The sequence below is a fragment of the Bremia lactucae genome, linkage group LG1, assembly GCF_004359215.1.
Source record: "Bremia lactucae strain SF5 linkage group LG1, whole genome shotgun sequence".
NCBI classification, from domain to species: Eukaryota; Oomycota; class Peronosporomycetes; order Peronosporales; family Peronosporaceae; genus Bremia; species Bremia lactucae.
Window position 1 is genome coordinate 14,686,014 of NC_090610.1, and position 17,625 is coordinate 14,703,638.

Sequence of the window (17,625 nt, forward strand, 5' to 3'; positions counted from 1 at the left end):
TCTTAACGTGTAGTGAAATTTCACTACGCGTTTCATCACTGTTATCGATGCGCCTGTCGCTAGACGCACCGTCATCCTCGTTGGAGGGATGTCGCGCTCAATATATTTGAGCCTACTACCCTCTAGTGACTGGCGACGAATAAAGTTATTCGACGCTCCGCAGTCCACTAGGGCTTTAAGTGACAAATCATTTGTCACTTTCAACTTCAAGGTGATGAGGGATACCTCATCACCAGGTGCAGAGACAAATAATGATTGTGTGTCTGGAGCAACTTTTGTCAAGAGATTTGCAAATTCTCTTGAGGTTGCTGGATCAGTAGGGCGTTGCGCCCCTACTGACCCCGACCATTTTTTGGCGGTCCGCCTCGCTGTTGCGATTTCACAACAACGTCGGACCCGCGATCGTTGCCCTTTTTAGCATGCGGTCGATAATTACGTTCAACACCTCTCGGTACTGGGTGTGGAGCACTACACTCATGAGCGTAGTGTCCTAACTTTTGACAGTGATTGCATTTCTGCAATCGCTTGTTGTTCGAAAAAAAAGCGAGGTTTCTCGCTTTCGACGTAAGAAAGGTCCATGGGTTCTAGACCTCCTAACTCGTGTCGTCTTGGAGGACAATACGATGACGAACTAGCTTGAGCCTGTCTCAAGCTAAAGTCCTCCTGTTCCGCAATGGATATTGCTTCTTCAAGCCTATCCAGTTCCAAGCGAAACAGGTGGGTCTTTACGGGACATCAGTTAGACCTTGCATGAACACCGTAATCAGCGTGTGTTCATGAACTGGGTTGTTCGTGATACAACTCGCTAAGAGTCGTATGTGCTGGGCATAAGCGTGAACATCACGCTTGCCTTGCTTAAGTTTCAGAAGCTCTGATCGAGCTCTGAACTCAGCCCTTGGTCGTTTAAACATCTGTTTGAGTCGGGTTTTAAAAGCCTCTAGCGACCCAAAGACGTATGGGTCGCGCAACTTAAGGCCCAACGCCCAAGTTTTGACACGACCTGCCAAATTTGACTGAGCAAATGCGACTTGCATTTGCTTGTCGACGATGTGTCAGCCCTTATGGATTCGTCCAGCTCGATAAACTATCTTAAGAGGAAGACTTCTTTGACTCCCCTTTACGTAGAGATGTCAATCGTTAAGGTTTCCCGACGACGCGTGTGCGTCATCCCATGGTACAGGGGTCTTTACCTGCTGTAACCTCAACAGTTCTGCCTGTTGAGAGCCTTGCTGATTAAGCAAGGCTACCTCCTCCTTCGCCTCGTCAAGTTCATGTTGTATAAACTTGGCGATGGCTGAATGGAGGGCATCTCTGTCCAAACCGGACAGCATGGCCAAGATGGCATCGTTCACTACGGTCGAACTCATTCGTTCGACCGCACTCTTTTCTATGTCACTTAAAAAGGAGTAGCTATCACGCGAAACGTGATGCGTATTTCCATTATCATTTAACATGTCCAAGTTAGATGATGAAACTGTGGTCCTTGGACGGTCTACAAAGTGCTACCAGGTGTAACAAGGCACTACTGACTTGTGCTGCTCAGTGCGAGTTGTGCCACACGTCACTTGACGTACACTTGTACGTGCAGAGGAAGACTTCTCTTTAAGGCAACTAGCTTAAAGACGGTTAAATGAAAACTGTGTTAATATAATTAAGTATCTCTTCTTTCTCTCTGTTAACTCTAACTTAATTATAAACTAATACTAAAAATGCAATTGAAATCTTATCTTATCATATCTATCTTATCTGTCTCTCTCTTTTGTTTACATCTACAGTTGATTAGTCTGCGGAATAAATAGATATTATGGCCTATACCTATTTATGGATTCGATTTCTGAACAGTACTATTTAAAGTAATATCCTCCAAATATTACCTACCTTTCAGATAATATATTAATTAACAACCTTTAAGTGTTAATTTCATGTAACGATACACCCCGTTACAGCCATGAACTCTTCGATGTCATCATCCAAATTGTGCAATAAATTGGAGTAATACTTTTTGGAACGGAAATTAAAACATCAAGGCAATTTTAACTCGGGATCAGCCATAGTAGCAAACTAGCTCCTATCATTGTTCAGGGAAGCTCGTCGGAAAAAGGTTAACGAAATGGTCAGTTCAATTTCTTAAGTCCGTGGGGAAACACGATAGGTTCCCGAGTCGTTGACCTTAGTTAAAAGACTTGTACCTGCCTGCATATTCAACAAAACCTATCCTCCTGTGTGCATGTTTGTGCCGCGCCCTTGACAGGAAACGCAAATGACCCATATTTTTACATCCTTCATTTTCGCTTGAATCTCCTTTGCTTCTGTTCTCCGGGACCACAATTTGGTTGTTGGTGATACATGCATCCCAGATGGCGTGACAATCCCACCTGCTGCTGTGCGTCAAGCTGAAAGACCCAAAAACAGGCATGCATACGCAGCAGGTATGCGTGCCTGTTTTTTTTGAGGAATTCAGCATTGCCTATAGGCTGCAGTATTCTATATGTAGCAAATATCGGGTTAATAGCAGGACTCATGGCAGACATTAAAAAAATGTAATAATATATAATTGTAAATATCTATGAAAATTGCTCCCTAAATTGTGATTATTATGGAATCACTCCCCGTATTGTAATTAGTTTCTATTTCAATCCCCAATTTGTAAATTCTCCTTGATTTAAACTTAAATACAGAACTTATATCTTGTTGCCTCAATGTTACCAAATTTAATAATATTGGAACTAATAAGTCAAAATTAATTTAATATAATAATTCTGTACTTCTTTATTCATTTCCCCTTCAAACTAATATTTTTAAGCTCTTATAGAAATTAATCTTTCTGTAGCGGGACACCAGGTATACTGAAGTATCCAATTCGCGGATACTGCAAGTCATTTATTATCGGTCTATATTCTTGGAGCCAGACCCAATAATATAAACTAATGACTGGTCGACCTGTATTTGAGTAGCAAGAGAACAATTATTGTACTTTGTAAGAAGTCAAATTAAAAACAAATATATCATCAGCGTTAATTTTTCACTATAGAGAGCGCTTTCTTAAAGCTTAATTGTAACGGGCTCTTACCTCGTTACAAGCGGTAGCACTTCGTTGTCTATCTAATGATCAGACTTTAGATGAGCACGGACGACTCTTCGGAGACTTAAACGGCCTCGCTAAAGCATGTAGACTTTCCTTTCCTCACCTTGGTGGAGTGGCAGGCAAAACACCGCCTCGCGGCGGTGTCTGGAGAGATCGTCGCTCAAATGACAGCGTGACGGTATTCAAGACTACATGAAGCGCGAGCTTGCCGAAGCAAATCGGCGGGTATCGACTCCCTCGCGCACTTCGGAGTACAACGCCACTAAGGTGTAGACGTCGACGTACTCCGGTGATGGTCCGGTTTGGCTCCCGCATAGTAGATGGCTCCGCGATATTGACATTGCAAAAGCTTCAAGATTGATTGACGCCCGACGGCCAAAGCCAGTTTTCAGCTATCTCGACTGTCAGGCAAGGCAAAGGAATGGGTTCATATGAAACTCATCGTGAACGAGTTTGCATTTCCAACGCTGGACGCCATCCAGTGTGACTTGCGACTGGCATTCGAGTCTCCACAAGACGAATCTCGCTTGCGCGCAGACTTCTTCCCTTCGACAGGACAAGCTGTTGATGTGTGATTATGTTTAGAAGACACGACACCTTGCTTCGTGTAACCGATCGACATGGCTTCGCAAGTCCAATTCTTCATCTTCGGTATGCAGCAGGGCATGACACGTTACTTCCTCACGCGTGCTAAGCCGAATACCTTCAAAAAAAATTGCCTTCGCGCTTTGTGAAAAGATTACGTTGTCGCGTCGTCATATTTACATGCGGCGTCGCCACATCCCCAGATAGATAGCGACGCTGCATGTAAATATGACGCTGGTCTAGAACCAATGGAGCTTGACCCCATCTTGATCTTTATTGGTCGCGGCAACCCTTTACGCCGCGACATTCACAATTAATTTACGGTGAAGTATTTTCGATGCGGCAAAATAGGCCATCGTGCGGCCGTTTGCCGCGCGTCCGCGCCGGTGGTCATGAACACAGCCATCTCACGAGGAGATGCTGTGTCGTCGATAGCCCCGCCAAAAACGAGTAGCCTCAGTAGGCGCGGGTTTCCCTACGGGTAGAAATGGAGCCCTAGGTACCCCGGTGGCAGCTCAGGCTAATAGCCCCAAACTGACCCATACTCACTTCAATGCCACCACCATGCGCGACCAGTCGAGACTGATCATCATCAGTCTCTATGTTGCTGGAGTGAATCGACCACTCCGAGCGTAGTTGGACTCTGGTGCCTGTAATAACTTCTTTTGTGCCTCCTTTTGACCCTCCTCCCGTTTACCATCACGGTTCGAGAGGGCCCGGGTGACATCATTGTCAAGCTTGCCGATGGTCAACCACAACGTGTTCCGCGCAGAACGATTATTTTGCCATACATTTTGTATGGGTTTGCGTGCAGCGATGAGTTTTTAATTTACGAGACGAGCTACGTATTCGATTGCTTTCTTGGAATACCGTCGCTATCACGGTATCAGCCGCAGATTGATTGGCTATCTCGGTCCGTCAAGCGCCGAAGCAGATATGGCGTGAGCGAAGTATTTACTTATTTACTCGTTGCGGCGTCCAATTGGCCTTACGTCAGGGACGTGAACGAACTCACCACGACTAGAAGTCAGCACAGAGAGAGCAATGGCCCTCGGGTTGCGGTACTTTCGGTCACGATGGAGCCAAAGAACGAGGCGGTAAAACAGAGATCCCCGCATACAATTACATAGGCTAATCATAGGGGCCCGATTAATTTTGAGTCGGTCGAACAGAGGTTCCTGCATGCAACTACATCGGCTAAGCAGCAGCCACCGATTACTACATAGGCAGTCGACAACAAGCTCCCACTTCTCATTAACGAGACTCAGAGGCCCGTAATTTCGCCTGTGAACGACGTAATTGAAACTGCGCCTCCACGTCTGGAAGGGAGGTAGATTATGTCCCTGCGATAGTGGCGTGCTAATCTCGAGCAGGGGCTCGAGACGTAAAATGACTCGCAAGAAAGGAGCACGCTGATTTCCGAGACGACGACTGTCTCATCAATTCATCGTTAAGGACGATTCCATAGTGACGGAATCCGTTTGCATCTTTAATATGTGGAGGGGTCTCCACATCGCGGCCGCTACATTGCGGTAGCGAGCCCTCCGTTCAAGAATGGAAAAATTGCATCTCTATGAACGTTATCATAAAAAAGACTCCCTTCACGACCTTGAGGTCGGTGATATCGAGCAAATGCGTGTCTAAGCTGTCGAAACAGCTAGTAAATACATTTTAAAAAGCCGCCTAAAGAGCGCTGAGTCTAAATCAGCGCGAAAAGAACGCTTCGCGGCACAATCCTGGGATACCTTTCGTGATTCGGGCAAATCTGTTTACACTTTCGTACGTGAGTATGCCGATATTTTTTTAGAGAAATTTCCCGCTGAGCTTCCCGCTCATCGTGGTGTGCGGCACGAGGTTTACCTCGGGCCCGGGTCGAAGTATTGCGTGACGCGGCAGTGGCCGTTGCTGCGTGATCAAGGCATCGCAATTGCTGATTTTATTAAAGCCGCCGCAAGGCTGTCCACGTTCGCGAGAGTATCTTGCCACATATAAGTCCGACTTTCTATGTGAAGTAAGTCACCGGCAGGTGGTGCATTGTGCACGCTTTCAAAAAGATGAACGCCGCCACGAACTCGGCTCAAACGCTGATTCCTCGAAAAAGCGGTACGTAATACTATGTCCGGGAGGGAGATCTATAGCGCTATAGATCTGTCAGACGGTTTCTATCAATTTCTCATGAGATAGAGTCACATTCCATTTACTGCTGTCAGCACCCCAAGCGGGTCTTACTAAAGTCCTAAAGGACGCTCCAGCTACATTCGATCGGATGGGGGCACAATCACTTCGCCCACTTCGCGATTTCGCATCCAGCTATTTCGATGACATATTTGCTCACAGCTGCGCTGAGCCTCAGCTCAGCGCTACCAAGGTGCACCTTCGACATTTAAAGCGGGTGTTTCAAGTGATGCATGAGAAAAAATTGCATGCGAGTTTGAAAAGATGTGTTTTCTGTGCTCGCGGGATTCCAATATCATCAAACTGCGTGGTCAGCGATTTGCAGAGCTGCGCAACATACCAGAATGTAGCATCGAATTATCAAATCGATGACTACAAAAAAATATCCCGCAATAAATTAAAATGTATGAGGAAGGATTCATGATGAAGCCGGATCAGCTGATGATGAGGCTATTGAATTAGCAATGCCGGTATTACGAGCTCGTGTTGCTGTCTACAGTCCAGCTAATGTTTACAATATGGATGGAACTGGGCTTTTTTGCAGCATGGTGCCAGACACCACCGTTGCCGAGCAGGTTCTTGCGGATTTGAAAGGACAAGACTAGGATCACAGTCGCACTTAGCGCCAATGCCGATGGACCGCAAGAATACCACCATTTTATACCGGGCATGCCAAAAACCTCGCTGCTTCAATCGCAAAACTGGAGAAAAGCTTGGGTTTTACTACCTGTCCAACAAGACAGCTTAGATAACTGGTGTATTTTTCCAAGAGTGGTTGAAACGCCTTGATGCAGATTTGCTTCCAGCAAATCGCAACATTTTCCTGCTAATGGATGATGCACCTTCGCATATTTTGGATGAGTTTTCCGCTCCGAATGTTGAAGTATGCCTGTTGCCACCAGACGCAACATCAAAGATCCAGCCAATGGATGCAGAAATCATTGCTGTGTTCAAGAGGCTCTACCGACGCTTCCAGTTGCAAAATGCAGTGGATGTTGATGAGCGCAACGAGCAACATCTTTACAAGGTCGACCAACTTGCCGCAATGAGGTGGTGCCTTGCAGCATTGAACGGGGTTTTGCAATTCCAATCCGAGAACTGATTCGCCACACGGGATTTTTTGACAATGTAACGCGCGACCTATCATTGATATTGGAACAAAAGCGTGTTAAGGAGGACCTCACTGTTGCTCTTGAGAGATTAACTTTGCGAAACCCAATGTCGATTCAATTGTTATAAATGCTGATGGAAGTGGTATAGAGCATGTGTTTCTGAGTGATGAGGAGATCGCAAACCTCGATGTTATGATCATAATGGTTTGCATGCTAATGATAAAGCTGAGTAGGAGGATTCAGTCAAGCTTTCCCGTGATGAAAAGCTGAAAGGGCTTCGGTGGTAATTTCAATGTTAAATCCAGCAGATCCTCTTGAACACCAAATACATTGTCAGCTACGTAGAATCTAAAACACTGTCGGGTGAGAAAATTTCCACCAGTAAACACTTGACACCTGGCTAGACTAGTCACAAGAAACCTCTGAAATTTATTTTGGCGTTTGTGGCTAAACTTTTGATGTATAACTAAGTCACCATAGGACGATGTTTGTTCCATATTTTGCATAACTTATAAGAGGTTATAACTTAGCGGAGTATAAATTATCGGAGTTATTGTTAAAACAAAAATATTACCAAAGTTGATATTTGGTTATATATAAATAGTGCTTTCTCAAAGCTTAATAGTGCAAGACGGTAACAGGCTCTCGCCCCGTTAGAGAAGCCATCACAGAGGATTTCTTGCAATTCAAAAATTATTGAAGGCTGCTTTCCCACTAAGCCTTTGTGTAAGGGACTCGTATTGGAGCATTCTCTATTTACAAATATGGTTTTGTACGGCTTGTTTACGATATGCGCTTAATGTTGCGACATGATTTAACGGTCTTAGCTGTTACAATAAGATGGGAACTGCAGTGGAGAAAGCTTTGAGAACCTAAGCTCTGGTTTGCAAAGCAAAATCGCTTTATCAGCCGCACTACTTAAGAATTAACCTAAATGTTGTTCTTCACGATCTATTATCAAGTTCAACAAAGGCGAAGCGCTTACGCGAAAATTACCATAGAAGTTGAATTCGCAACGTTAAAGAATGCCATAGGACGACAGACAAATGTGCCACCAATGCGGTACTATAAGATTACGCCCTCTTTCCTCTCACGCCAAGGATGGCGAAAGTGATAACAACGACAAAGACTACCGTCAACTCTTGTAAACATTGTCAAGGTGATAAGGACAACCTCATCACCTGGGGCAATTACGCACAATGTTTTTTGCGCGAGGAGCAACGTTTGTCAGAAGGCCTTCAAATCGTTTAAACGTTGTTGGATCAGTATGGTGCTCCGCACCTACTGACCTTAACCGTTTTTTGACAATCCCCCTCGCCTTGCGATTTTGCAACAGCGTCGGATCCGCGGCCTTTGCTGCTCGTAGCGGGAGATCGAACTTTTTCGCTCGGGCACTGGGCGTTGGGCACTACACTTTTAGACGTAGTGGCCCGCCTTCTGACAATGATTGCAATTTGGTGTTTGTCGTATTTGGAGAGCGAGATACCTCGCTTGAAAAGCGAGGTATCTCGCTCTCCAATACGAGGGGTCCATAGGTTTGGACCTGGTTTTCTTGTCGTGTCGGAGGACGAGAAGCTCCAGACTGGACGAAAGCCTGTTTCAGGCAAATCTTCCTGTTTTGCTACAGAGATCGCTTGGTCTAGCGTCTCTAGTTTGAGCTAGAAAGGGTGTGTCTTGACTGGACCGTCTGCAAGATCTTTAAAAATGTGTTTTTTTTCATTTATCGAATGACTCACGATACAGCTCACAAGGTATCGTGTATGTTGGGCATAGACGAGAAGATCCCGCTTGTCTGCTTCAAATCCAGGAGCTCGGCTTGAGTCCTGAATTCGGCACGTGGCAGCATAAATGTTTGCCTTAGCCACTTCTTAAAGACCTCATACGACCCAAAAACCAATGAGTCGTGAAGCTGTAGCTCTAAGGCCCAAGATTTGGCTCGTACGGCTAAGGTGGACATGCCAAATTTCTGTTTCGTCGCATCATCATTGATGCGGCAAGCCTTAATGGCGCGACGTCTAATTTGACTAATCACCTTAAAAGAGAGTCGCCTCCGACTGCCTTAAACTTAGATATTTCAATCTTTAAGCTTTCGGGTTGACGCGGAAGCGTCGCCCCGCTAGCAGCATTTAAATGCTGCTGTCTCGACAGTTATAATTCTTGAGTACCCTGTTCTCTCAACAAATCTGCGTGTTCAGAGCCTTGCTGGGAAAGCAAGGCTACTTTCTCTTGGACCTCGTCGAGTTAATTTTGTATGAAGTCGGCTATAGCATTGGCAGGGGTGCTTTAAACTTATATCAACCAATCAACAGAACTGTTTTTTTGTTGCTTCAATATTATCAAATACGCTGATGTTGGAGATATCAAATAAGAAATTACATTAATGATAGCAATTTCATACTTCTTTAAAAGTTTTCTCTTATAGGATATAATATTGATTATTCGTCTTTTAGGATATAATATTAATATAACCGGACTTCTTGTTTCACAAAGTGCTTCTAAAGTTTACACAGCTTAAATCAAACTAGCAATAAAATAATCATATAAATTTGCCATAAGATTCAAGATCAAAACAAACCCACTCGATGTGCTACAGAACACGACATAATTAAAGAGGAGAAAGCTGATCGCAGGTTTAGGACCATTGCAACTGCAAAAGCTCAACGAGTGAACGTCTTCATACCACTAAGTGCGGGAAAATGACTCGGAGAGGTTGTGAACCAATTCTGGGAACGTAAATATCTGGATCAGTGGCGAGGACGCCAAAGGGGATCGCTACACACGACGCCCTTCATAAAAGGAACCTTACCTTACAGTTCATGACGCAACGTCTATGCCTGAAGCGTCTCCGTGATCAAGCACGTGGTGCTTCGGTATCATCGATGAGGATCAATCTAACCATTTTTTTACAAACGCGAAAGATTACAAGAACGAGGTCGTGTTTGTTCATGGAATTATCGAGTTCGACGCCTTAAAAACATTAGGTCTTTTTGAGACACTGCCGATGCCGATGCAGCTATACTGAACTTCGCTTTGATATCGCGAAATTGAAGGCCAAATATTAATTAAGCGCCGCGGGCCGGCCACAGTACGAGCCTAGTACTGTAGTGCTTCGGATGCACATGCAACCGCGGTTCCAAGTCATACTATGGCCGATGATGCGCCCATTCTCACACCTATTGGTTTGAAGCGTTGCTCAATGCAAGACGCGGTGCTCGAAAATGTCAACAGAGTAATGGCAATCTTGCTGAAGGGTTTTTCGTGCTCCCAAGAGTTTTCGATGAGGAGTCCCGCGCCACTTCAACTGGTATTGGCACTTGCAGAAACGTCGCTTCAGCAGTTCCCTACGTGACACTGACGCTCCCCTTGCTCGCCGATTAGTGGAGAAGGCTCCATCGCTTTAAGTGACTGGGTGGAACGACTCCGTGAGACTTTTGCTCGATCTTAGAGCCTCCTTGAAAGTACCCAAAATCATATTTTGACGTTGGAGCGTCAATAACCTCGCTTAGAGGGTCAGCTGGGCATCCTGATGAGGATGCAGAACTCTGTGGCACAGTCATCTGTTTTGGCGCTAGCGCTTTTGAGTCCACCTGGCAAGAATACCGATACGGCTTTTACAAGCCTACGAAATACACTGGGTGTGTGCGCCGCTTTCGCGGTAAATTTAGCTCTTAAACAAAGTTATTCTTGACCACGACCATAAGTAGTCTGGTAACGTGTGAACGCAATTTGACCGCAACACAGCAGAAAGCACAGCTGCAGGTATATTTTTAGCGTTTTGCAAGACTCGGTAACCCGCCGAATAAGAAAAAAACAGCTTTTGCCTTAAGAATCCGCTTGTTGTTATTTTTATTTGTCTGGGTTACCAGCCATTGCGTTACTCACATGTCGTAATACATCATATCCGTTGTGAGAATTTCGCTAACCTATTTTAAAACAGTGACAAGGCCGAGATCAGCAAGCCGATCGGCAACGTCTAATATATACGTTCTGCACAACGTTTGTGCAAAGACGTGAAGCGCTGGAACGCAAAGGTCCCTATGACTAGTATGCGTTAAACAGCGCTGCCCATGCCTCTTCAGGACATACCTCATCATATGTGAACGGTCTCACCCATTTACGCGTTCCATTAACGCTACCACTATGTAATTAATAATTTGGTGGGGTTTTTTTTCTACACGCTCAGTCTGATTATCTGTCTGAGGATGATCTGCTGTGGATATGACCAATATAGTGTCTAGCGTTTGACATATTGACTTCTAAAACGTACCCGCGTAATGGTGGTCTCAGTCCGAGACATTTGCGACAAACAAATTGTGTTGTCAAAAGACGCGCTGAGTAACAGCGTAGCTGTACCTACACAACAATGGTATCTGGCACAACCGCTAAACGATGCATTCTGCTCAATTGATCAACTACAACGACAATGCCTGTGATTCCTTCGAGCTTTTCGGTAGGACAACCACAAAATCATACTGATGGACTCCCATACCCAGTGGGTACGACCAAATTGACAAGTGGCGCAGTTGCATGTGCTGACGGTTTAGCCCATTGGCTTGAATTATATGTTTGCACAAAGGTAATGACCCATTTCTGAAGCTTAGGCCACCAATAATTCTGGCTCTACGAAGCGTGGGGTTGCGGGTTCGAGTCCCGTCGGAGACTGGAGACTGTCGAATGCACCGCTCCGTTATCCTTCTCACTTTTTGAAAGATCGAAGAATCAAGGACGCCGTAGCTTCGTCTTAACAGTATGAAAAATCTTTAATATAACACAACAACGTTACAATACGCGATACCTCAAAGAAGCTTCTATGCTTTCAAGTCTGCTCTAAATCAGCTTTAGAAACGATAATTATTAAAGCTTAGCCAGCGTATGCGCTTCAACAATCTGGCACAATAAGATGGAAGGCAGGTTACTGCTTCCACGTCTCACGCAAAAGTGGTAGTGCACAAATAATGATGTGATCGTGTCATTAGCTCTTCAAGCTACAATAAAGCGTAGCTGGGCTTCCCGTTCGTGTTAAATGTGGTATTGCGTCTGTTTGGTGGGTTTAAAAATGGATGCAACTGCTGCTACCATAAAATTTGAAGACTCTTAAGGTTCACTTCGGCAACGACTTTGGTGATTAGGGGGCTAAAATGAGGCCAGGGTTCGAGTCCCGTTGCGGTCAACCAGCTGTGACTGACAGTTTGATCTCATGATTAAAGTTTCTCTCGTCGTGGTAACGACCTTGTGTTATAACGGCCAGGTGCCACAGTCGTTCTATCAAGACAGTATACGAGAAGTCACTTTTGATCTTAAGAAGCGATTTCCTTTACAGTCTTACGTATTGGACTGAGATTGTTTGTTGTTGATGCTAGTATCCAGCTTGCAAATGAGTGCGTCTCCGTGGCCCAATGGATAAGGCATCCGCCTACGAACCGAACAGTAGGTTGTTTTTACCCAAGATGACCGCTAAAAACAGTACAATGTACCTTATGAAGGATCCGGTACTTCTCTTTCTCATCATGACAACTCCGGAAGACCATAATTACGGTACACTGCGTCGATGGAGTGCACCGCGGTCTCAGCCGCAGTGATTTTCCCGATACTCGGAATGAATAGAATCATTTTACTGGAGAGGTTGACAAAAACAGGTTTCCGTGCGGCCTTTGACATCGGGCGAAAGGCCAAATATGAAGTCCATAGAAATTGAACGTCATGCCTCTGAGGCAATCGCAGGGGAGGAGCCTGCGATGAAGACGGCAGCTTCACATCCTGGCAAATTTCAGGTCAGGTCTGCGCCCAATTACGCACCCACTTATACAAGTGAGGCCAGTAAAAACATCGCAAAACAGCCGCGAGAGTCTTGTCGCGGCCCAGATGACCTCCAGCTAGGGAATTATGGAGCTCGTGAACTATTTAAGCTCGTAGATTAGGATCTTTTGCAGTCGCTTCCGTGGCGCATCGAAATGATCAATGCTGTACACAAACAAGTCTGTAACACTGTGATGTGATCACGCTTGAAGAGAAAGGGAGCTCGTTGGGAGAGCTTAAATCTGCGATTACGTCACCATAATTGGGGTCATCATCATAAGCCACCACAATCTCATCGTGAAGAGGTATTCTGAAATGACTCGAGTAACATTCAGTGACACGCACGCCGTGTTCCCGTCGACATGATCGCATTTAGTATTCTGACGACCCAAGTCCAAGCAGGATCGTGATCAGGACGTTGCAACAGCGCATCAGCAAGAATATTACTGTTGCCCAGCTTGTTGTGTACAACAATGTAGTAGTCACAGAAGAAATTAAGTCAGCGATCGGTCTGTTGCGACAGAGGACCCATTCATGACCGTCGTCGTCAAATTGCATGCGTGCATATGCGATCGCGAAATTGCTGGCATCGCATTCAATATGATACGGCTTTCGACTCGTCTACCAGCACCAAAACTCCAGCCTCATCTTAATTTTCGGGACGCCACAATTATTCTTAAGAAGTGAAGAGTGGTTATATCCAGCGTAATATTTCGTAGATAATATGATATGCCAAACCAGCCAAATACGCAACTTTGTGGGGTTGAAGGCGTTGACGAAGAGTACATAAATGAAAACTCCTTAAGATCGGCTCAAATCCCTGCTATAATCACGAAGCTGCCGAACTATGGATCTCCGAGCTCAAAATACACACTTCTTCAAATTCGCGTAAGCTTTGTTGCCTTTCTAACATGTATCGCTTGCTTTAAGTGCCAAAAATTCACTGAGATCGCCCTCAGCGCGACAATGAACTATAATCTCGTCGAAGTAGCTCAGCGCAAATTCGCTGAGAGGTCGCAGAACATGCGATATCATGCGATTAATGCGGTGGGGCGTCCTTCATACCCTCCGGGATATACAGCTATTTCCAGAGCATGCCTCTCTCGCTCTCTCTCGGCGTGCTAGCTATTGTCACTTGACCTATTAAAATCTGGAAGAAACCATTGGTCATCTCGATGGTACTGTTAATGGCAATCACAAGCATGAATTTATACACTATGTTTCCTGGGAAAGGGTGTCAGCGCTAGGCTAGGGACATCGTTAGCCAATTAAAAGCGCGTACGATACGCCACCCGCCAACTGCCTTCGGCAAATAATCGAGCCGAAAAGCTGGAAAAACACAGGATAAGGTGACCATTTCATCCATCAGCGAAAGTTCGGAAAATACAGGATAAGGTGACCATTTGATCCATCAGACGAGACATTTTCGCTGAATGTGAAGATATGATTAGCAGTCCGTAGAGTGTCGCAAATGTGGAATATATGACGAGCAGCGCAAAGTATGTAGCGCATTGTTTATTGGAAACTGCACCTGTGGAAGTTAGAAATTCCGGTAGATTATGACATAAATGCAAATCGGTGTCCGAATAGTATTCGATTCAAGACTACAACTTCCTTTTCGTGCCCGTTAACTAGCCGGTGATACCACTATAAATTGTGTCCTTAACGCTGTTAACGGCGAGTAAATTCGTTTCGCAAACAAGATACAATTTTGAATTGTGTATTAAAAGTTGGTACATATTCGGGTGTAAACTTTCACCATTGGGGCATATGCTCAGCAAATTATATCAATATTATTAGGCACCAGTATCGCCTAACACCCCTTTTGGTATCGCCACACCTCCTAAACTATTTTCAGGAATCGGTATAGCATACTTTAAGCTGGCGCTTCTAAAGCGACCTCGCACTACAACGCACATATTTTTGAATACAGCGAGAATTCAGTCTAACCGTCTTCTCTCACGTTTAGCGAGGTTGTTGGCGGGTGCACAAGGCGACCTCACCAAACGAATTTAAACTTTTAGTCATGTGACGTCACAGAAGCGGTTGCCGGTCTTTTTGTGTGCATCTAGTTCTAAAATAAGTTTAATACTGATTAAAAATTAATAGAATCGAGCATAAAATATTTTTGCACAGTATTTAATTGTCACCTCTGTAGATGTGCATACCGACATGGCGACATATTCATTAATAATGCAGCATGCAGATGACGTCAGACGTCATCCCTTTCAATGTGAGTGCACCTGTGTGCATCCATCCTTAAGGGTGGGTCAATTTGCAAATCTCACCCGAATCACAGGTCAATTAACTTCATACAAATTAACTGACCTTCCCATTAAGTGTACTTAACGGGCGTGTAACATGAGGCAGTTAAGCGCGTACCTCCCCCTCACTTTCAAAATGATCTTTTGTTTTGTAAACGTCGTCAACAGAAAAACCAGGCGTCTACGACGCGGCGCTACAGTCCTCTCATACGCTATTGAAGCGACCAGTGTGTGCACCAATGAGAGTAACATGACACGGCGCTCCTAGAAGAGGCATACTGCGCTCCTAGAAGAGGCAAACAACCAGCATAGCTGGTTGGTTGTCTTCGTATGCACTCACATAACCCAACACAAAGCGTACGCACCGCAATAATACGCCGCCGTCGCTTAGCGTAACCGCTGCAACGCCGACAGCTACTGCTTCTGTCGCGCTGTCAACTGGATACAATGATCCATCCCCCTTCCAGAGTAAGAATGTCGATCCGTCGCTCATTGTCGACTATAATGAGTCGCCACCGCTGCCATCACCACAAAGTGGTAATGATGTCAGTGAGCTCATGGTGAAGAGCGATGGCGCTATAATGCCCACCCATTTGTCTCAACCGGGAGACGCCTAACGTTGCGAAAGCAAACTTGTCTAACGTCTACGATGCAACTGTCTTGTCGTCTGCGCCAACTAGCGTAGCTACATTCATGAGATCAATGCCCATAAAATTGCAGTTGCTTCTCAGTTAGGTGTAACCAACATCTATCGTTCAAAGCATCTATAGGGGTTAGTCTGATGCGGAAGCGCCTGAGCATAAAGCTCAACCGACGGTACATGACTGTGTCCAGTCGGTGTCACAAGCTCGCCGAATTGAAGGCGGCTATTTAACTGGTGGTATACTACCTATGCCACTTCCTTTACGAATGGCCTCCTTCGGATGAAACTAGTGCGTCGCTCCTAGAGCGCGCTACCAAAGACGCTGATAAGGTTTATGGCATCTAATACTCCTGGAAGGCTCAAGCAAATCACTTGTCCATAATACCCCGATCCCGGTTCTGTTGCGGTCGAATGAAATACCTGACCAGTACGAACCAGAATTCCTGCATCGTTTTCACCCATATCCAGATGTGGCGAAACAATGGTCGCAGCGGATAAATTTAGCGGTTTCGCGTGTAAGGCGGTACTGTACCCCTGCACCCTGCTTCACTCAATAACGCTGCCCCTGCTATTCCATCTGGAACTTACGGAGTGGATCCAAGTGGTGCTGCTTTTTATCGGCAGGCATTAGTCTCAACACGTCGACGCGACCGGCTCCCAAGAGTTGAAAGTCCTTGGGCATCGACTACACTGGACGAGGATCGGTGGGCTAGCAACCTTCTAACAAAAAAGCATGGCTCCCTATCGCATCCACCATTGTAGGCAGCGCCCGATAAGAGTGGCGCTTACCTATCCGTGGCAGCCAATCATGCTTCCGTTTAGGCGCAGAGCGCTGCTGAACGACGGATTGAGGGTCTCGAAAGTCAAGTTTCGCCACTGACTTCGGATCTCCACCATGCTCGCTCGAAGAATCGTACGGATTCCGAAAGACGAAACATGGGCTGGACTTTTTAAAAGGCAGATATTGTAAGATTCGCGTCAAGCTCGCAGTCCTCCTCGCTCTCTGAGTCTATATCAACGTGTGAGGAGTTTGTCGGCTGGAAGTTATGTATATTTCCTGGCACCCCACCTGAATGACGCTCGACTTACAATCGGCGATACTATCGGTCTCCTTAGACGGATTGGGAGATGTGATTTTTGTGGATCAACATATTAATTCAGACGACCCACGTAAAATATTGGGTGCGTCTGGCCGTAGTTTCGTGGTACCACCAGGAAATAATGAATCTGCCTTTTTAGGTGAAGTCGCAGTACTTAATAATACTTTATCTACTTCACTAAACCGCTCATTATTTCTGCGACCACGGTGGTCCGCGTATTGTTTTTTTCTTGTCCTGTGCGCCTGTCATCGCGTCACAGACTTTTCGTGTGGTGGCTAATCGCTCATCCACAAAGAATTTATCCTCGCTCACGCTTTTTGCATCAAACTCGCCCATGACGCCACCAAGAGGTCAGCAGTAGGACAAAACTGCCAATAACAAATCGTCGTTATCGTCTAGGAGCACAAGCATTTCTTGCCGTGACTCCGCGCTGAAACTTATAGGTGTCGTGACCACTCCTTAACTAGCACAATCACTAGGGCAAGTACTGCCGTAGACCGATGCCCCTCGGGGCAATTGTTACTTCGACAAAAGTGCGCCCCTCTTTCTTAATCGCACCAAGCGTGACAAAGAGCCCTCTCCATAAGAGGAAGGCTCGGGCTGAGCACAAACGCGAGTGGCTTCCGAGGATGGCGCAGTCCGTTAGTATAAAACGGTATCGCACCCGTACTGGAGAAGACACTGTTGTTGATAGCAAATTCCAAAGGGCAATTGTAAGATCCATCCTTTAGAGTCGCTACTGTGCGCAAAACATCCGCCACGAGTCGATTGGCATGTTCTGGCTAGCCATCAGTCTGGGGATGATCGGATGTTGACATGTCGAGCATGCTTCCAGCGGCTTAAACACATAAGGCCAAAATAACCG